This window comes from Apteryx rowi, unplaced genomic scaffold, assembly GCF_003343035.1.
Source record: "Apteryx rowi isolate R43461 unplaced genomic scaffold, aptRow1 scaffold_354, whole genome shotgun sequence".
NCBI classification, from domain to species: Eukaryota; Metazoa; Chordata; class Aves; order Apterygiformes; family Apterygidae; genus Apteryx; species Apteryx rowi.
This window is the reverse complement of record NW_020450019.1, coordinates 37,342-43,596: the sequence shown is the minus strand read 5'-3', so window position 1 is coordinate 43,596 and position 6,255 is coordinate 37,342.

Genomic DNA, 6,255 nt, shown 5'->3' with positions numbered 1-6,255 from the left:
ATAAATCCTTGGAAAAAAATTTTTTTTTTAGTGCCATTTCAGCACTAGGATTAAAATGTGCTTGTTTCAGCAAAGCATTTCTTAGCTCGCAGCCTGGGCCACGCACCGTGTACGCTTTGCTGCTGGGGTGAGGTTGACTGTGACTTAGCCGAAAGGAAGTGCGGCTGTCTGGAAGGGACCGAGAGGGTGTTGTCGCAAGTGGTAGCTCAGCTCGTGTTGTGCTCTGGCACTTCTGTATCGTGCTCTCTTCTTTCTCCTAATCAAATGTCTTGCCAGGCACAGATTGGGGGAAAAGTTTAATCTTTAAAAGTGCCCATTAATGCAATCCTGATGTTTTAGCTCAGAACCGAGTAAGTTCCTTTATTAACCTAATTTTTGTCAATTTGTCAGTCTTACCTAACGAGAAACCAGTGCTTTGGTGTTCGTTTGGCATCCGATAGCAAAGACTTTAATCTGCACCGACACTCGAGTACTGTTACTGTGCCACCTCCCCATTGGCTGTTTTGACTTGTTAATAATGATTGGAAAGGACCCAATTACTAACAAATTGCTAGGATTGATTTATTTACCTTCTAAATAAAAGCTGCTTTATTTTTGTTTTCATTACTTTTGCTGCTTCATTTTGTAGAGCCGCTGCATCGCCTCCTGCCAGAGCTCTTCCCCCGCCCGCGGTGCTCAGCGAGACTGTGTGGGTGTGCGCGCTGAATGAGTGACGATCACCCGTTTCCTCTTTGGGGGAGCTGAAGGTGACAGCAGTGTGTCATCAGCCATATGTGCCACTCAAACACACAGGGATAACAGTGCCGTACAAAACTATTTCCGGGAACAGGAGCTTGGTCTCCTCTGTCTGCGATTGACTCAGTTTCTTGATTATTATTCTTAATTTTTTTTTTTCCCCCTCCGTTCTCCCTGGCACTGCCTGCTGAGCGATGGGTGGCTTGAGGTGAACGCGCTGCTTTGCCAAGCGCTGAGTTTCCCGGGAAGACCTTGCTCCCTCCAGCGAGCACGCTCAGGAGGGAAGGAAACCCCGTTTCCGTGCAGGCTCTGGAAAAAGGGAGGAAAATGAAACACCCTTGATCTTCTGCCCTTGGAGGTGCCAACATGGCCTCAGCACCTTTCTGTGAAGGGCTGGTTTAGCTCGCGGTGGCTGTTTCTGGCACCCAGGCCGCTGCCGCGTGCGGTTTCCCACCTGCGCTGTCTGCCCAGGGGAAGAAGTGGGGTCCGTAGCGGAGGCAGTGCACGGGGGCGAGGCGGTTGCCCACGCGGCAATTTAGGTGGCGTCACAACTCCGTTAACCCTTGGATGAAATTTCACGGCGTTTTCGACTGAGTGGACAGGACCTTAGTTTTACGGCTGTGTGTTTAGCTCTTGTTGTTCCCAAGGTGGCAGCGCTGGGTGCGAAAAGAGCCGCTGGCTTAGCACGTAGCGCTGGCGAATTGCCCTTGCGTCAGCTACCGAAGCGCGTTAGAAGGAACGGTGCTATCGTAAGCTGTTCCGGGAACGGCTTCCTGTGATCGCGCGCCATGGGAAGCGTCTGCGCCGCAGAACGCAGGCGGCGCTCGGCTCCGCTGAGCTGCGCGCGCCTCTGCCCGGGCGGCCGGCCGAGAAACGCTGAATCCTCCCGCTGCGAGCGAGCTCGGGCCGGGCGGCCGCGCCGCATGGGCGCTGAGCGAGGATCGGCGCGATTACGGAAGGACCGTGCCGATTAGGAAGGGGCTCTGGAGAGGGTTTTGCGCTCGCTGGTCACGTGATAGGGCTTTCCTCCTGCTTAGCCTCCCCTGCACCCTCCTGTACTCGTTGCTGCGGGCAGCGCTTACGGCGGCGGCGGGGTCGCGCGAGGATTTATAACCTTGCGCTTGCCCCCTGCCAGCGTGAGCTTTGAGCCTGCCTCCGGCTCGCCGTGGGAAACGGCGCTGCAGCCCTGGAGCTGAGGTTGCAAAGCTCCGCTCCTGCAGTTCGCGGCAAGCTAACCCGAAGATTTTGTACGTATGTACATACGTACGTACAGCTGCCTCGGCTCTGTAGCAAAGCAGCTCCGTGCTCAAAGCCGCGGCTTCAGTGGAGTTGAAAGCGCTTTGCGTGCAATTCCCGGCCTGCTGGATCATAGCTTCCCCTGGGGGTGCTAATATTAGCGCTTGGGTGGGAAGGTTATTGCTGCCTCTGGATCCCACGCGAAGGGGTCGGTGCCGTGGGGAGGTTGCTCGCAGCGCGAGCCGAGGGAGGCCGAAGCACTTTGAGGTCTCCCGCCTGCCCCGTGAGCGGCCGGAAAAGGGAGCGGAGCTGTAAAATCTGCTGAAATTGCAAGGACAGATGTGTCGCAGCGGGGTTGCTCCGKCTGCTCCTTAACGTGGGGGCTGGTGCTGCAAGTTGAGAGGGGCTTGGAAGAGTTTTTACTGGAAAGTTGTGTCTCATCCCTCCTCCCCCCCCCCCCAATCTGCTCAAGGTCACTTTTTTTCAGGGTGTCACTGGAAGACGAAGTCTTCAAACCAGCCCGGGGATGCCTTGCGCGGGTGGGAGCTGAGCTCGGTATTGACTTTTGAGTCCGCGGTACTCTTCTTTCAACTAAGTGCCGTTGCTTAGCGGGTACAGATAAGCCAAGTGGAAAATGATCTGAGGTTTTCCACCCTTAAGTGGATGTGCGGCAGGATGATTAGATTCTCTCCATAAAGATGCATCTGTGCTGGTCTAACCTCTGCGCTTAAAATAGCCCTCCTACAAATGTGTCTGTGGCTTCTGGTGTAAATTAAGCGAGTTTCATATTCCTGCATTAGAGCAGCGTTTGTGAGCGAAAAAAATCATGGGAGGATTCACAGGATTCCTGCTCGTCCTCATCCCAGCGGCAGCAGGGGCCAATGACGGTGTTTGGATGCCACGGCGCAGAAGATGAAACCTCTGCTGGCTGCAGACTAACGCTGTTGGGCTTCGCGTGGGGGATTTGTAAGTGCCTCCTGCTAAAAGGCAGCCGGGTTGATCTTCTGCCGGTAATAACGGAGGAGCCCCACGCCGCCTCCGCCTAGAGCGCGGTAAACAATTTTGCTCGAGCGAGTGAAGCTTGTGATTCGGGGATCTGCCCAGCCCCTTCGTCCCTGTTGAACGTTAATGCACGTAACAAACGAGACCTTGCGCCGAGGGCGATGAGAGGAGGGCGACGTTTCGGGGCGTTAGGCTGATGTTTCTGGCGTAACTCGAGCCTCGCGCGGACCCCGGGAGGCTGCAGCCTGCGAGCGGCGTGGGGAAGTCGCGCAGCCCCGGAGCCGGGCTCGGGAGCCGGCCTTGCCGCCGCTCTGCTCCCCGCTGCTGCGCTGCGTAAACCACTTCCCCTCTCTTGGCTGGTTTCTCTGTCACCTTTGAGCTCATCTGTTTTAGGAGACGAAATCTTTTGAGGCAGCTCTCCCCGATTCGGCAGCCCGCGCCTCCCGCGCCTGCTCTGCAAGCGCAAATCTGAGCTTCGTCCCCTCTCCCGGCCGTGCCGGTTCCCGGGGGTCCCCGGAGCAGCGGCACCTTCTCGGGGCCCTTAGGCAGTGAGCGGCTTTCTGCCCCCCGGGATGATTATTCCTGCTGGCGAGAAAGCCAGCGAGAGCCGCCTCTCCCCGATCCGTGTTTGCTAGGAGGAGGGTGCGCGACACAGGCCTTTGCTGGGAAAATTATGTACATTTTTAATATCCCATTTCTGCTCGTAGCTGCTGCGCTGTGGAAGTGCACAGATTAGCCGAGACCCCGAGCGTGCCCAAAATGCACTGGAGTTAAATAATTCAGTTATCAAGTTAGCACGGAAACCCAGGAGAGGGATGCCGCTGTGGCAGATGTTCGAGAGCCCAGCGGCCGGGCAGGAGGCCGCCGCGGGGTGGGAGACACGTGCGCGCGATGGGGCAGCGAGCAGGACGGACGGAGCCCGGCAGGCGGACGGAGAAGGCGCGCGGATCTTGGGGGGGAGCCGGAGGAATGTGATCTCGAACGGGATTTTGGAGCAGCTGAGAAGCCAGCGGAGCTCTTGGATAGGGAGGTAGGTGGTTGTGTTTCCTCTGTTACTATCAAAGCCAAGAGATGAAAGCTGAACTCTAATGAAGTGCACGGGAATTGTGCCAGGATCCCTCCACAGCGGCGTTCCCTAAGGCGGCCAGGTGGTGTTGACTTAAGAGCGGAGCGCTGGGGCAGCCGGCTAGCAGGGCTGCCGCGAACGCCTGCCTGGCACTTGCTCTTCCAAGGTAACTTGCCTTGCGCAGACATCCAGAGGCTTTATTCAGGAATAATTACTGTGTTTGCAATAATTACGGTGTCTGGAGCAGCAAAGCTGGTTACGGAGGAGGCCGGTCCCACTGCCGGGGTGCAGCTCCGGGCGCGCAGCGCAGTCGCTGCGCTCGAAACGGCTCGGGGCTGCTGCAAACCTGCCCTTGCCGTCGAGTTGCGGGCTGCGGAGAGGAGGGAGCAGGAGCAGGAGCCGCGGCGGCTCCGCGCCTCTGCCGCTGTCATCGGGGCCTGGACGGTGCGGCTCGCGGGGGCCTCGGACCGTGGCCCCGGCGCTTTCCGAAGGGTCCCCAGGGGCCGCCAGGCGCAGGAATCGGCACCGCAGCACCTGCCTCCTCCGCGCGTATGCGTGGCTGAAGACGTGCTGTTTTCTTTGCATCAAAATTAACTTCAAACCTGATGGAAAAAAAAAAAAGCAGCTTAATTTGCACTTCAAAGTGGCTTGCAGCAATCTGTGAGCGTGAGCAAATCCGCAAATGCTGCTTGCGTTTTTTTTTCTGGGGCCCTGTTTGCGGCAGGGAGCAGCCCCGCGTCCCCCCTGCCTCTGGCGGTGCCCATCCTGCCTTCAGTTCTCCCTTGCGGAGCGGCGCTGTCCTGCATTTCGGAGCGACGGTGACACACCGCCAAACCCAGGAGCTATTTGTCTTTTTCCTGCCATGCACCAAGCAGAACGAGCCGATTTCCTGGCAGAAATTCAGATGGAAATTGTTGTGTTTTGCTCATAAAAGCCTATTAACAACCTCACACCCGTCCTCGGCTGGAGCGGGGACGTGCGCGATCGCTCAGAGCTGGGCCCTGCAGCCCCCGGCGCGCGGGGAGAAGGCGAGGGCGAGCCGGGGCGCATTGCGTTTTTGGCTGGTGAGAAATACGGAGAATGCCGGTGCTGTGCCTGGCTCCTGCGGGAATTGGCCGGTCCCGGGGGTGTCCCGGTGCTCCGGCTGCTCCCCCCGCTCGGGAGCTGCTGAATCACCAGCGTGCTCTCCCGGCACATCCGTGCCTCCGTCCCAGCAGTGATGCAGCAGCGCTAAACCTGGCGCCGGGAGCGGGGATGGGATCGCTGCCGGCCAGGCCCCGCTCTGGCGCAACCGGAGCAGCTCTCGCACGTGCTCCGTCGAGGTCTGAAGCCGAGCGCCGACTCCGTGTGCTTTTCCCCGCTGCCACCTCTCCTTCCAGCTCGGGCGCGAGCAGTCTCGTGACGGAGGCAGATGGCTGGGACGCGGGATCGCTCCCCGCTCTGACGTCTCTGCTCCCGCCGTTGGCGCAAGCGGCAGCACCACGGCGCAGCCTTCGAAGTCACGATTTGGGAAAGCACCTGGTTTCGGCAGCCCCCAGCAGTGGCTCGGCACCAGGGTCCCGCTGGAGACGCCGGATGCTTCGCCCTCTCCATCGCCTCCTTCCCGCTCCCGTCCGCGCGGACCCGCGTGCAGCCGCCGCTGGGCTGTGGGGTCTCCCGGCAGCTCCGGGGCTTGTGGCCGGGCTGGGGGTTTATCCGGTTCCTCTCCCGGTGGAGCCCTGATCCCCAAAATGCAGCTCGCCGAGGGGCAACCCTCAGCAGCAGCGGAGCCGGCGGAAAGGAGAACAGCTATTAATAAACTGCGTGCAGCAAAGTGCAAAAAAAAAAAAAAAGTAATTCCATAATGGAAGCGTCTCCCAGAGAACAATTCAGGGAATAAAATGTTCTCGGGAGGGAAGGCGAGCCCAGCCCCCGCGGCACACGGCTGCCGGGGCCCCTCCGGCCTTTCTGCCCGCCTCCGTGCCCAGGGGTGCCGGTGCCATGGCCRGGTCAGGGGCAGTTTGGGAAGGGAGGAGGCAGAGCGCGCTGGGGCGACCCTGCGGCGTCGTCCCCCCGCTGCTGCCACCATGCTCCTCTCCTGGGGGGGCACCCGGGACGCTCGTCCAGCCGCTGTGTTAGGCTGCCCCAGGCTGGGATGGGGACAGGGGAGGGTGGCACAGGGAATGGGGCTGGGGCTGGGATGGGGGTAGGGAATGGGACTGGGGACAGGGACTGGG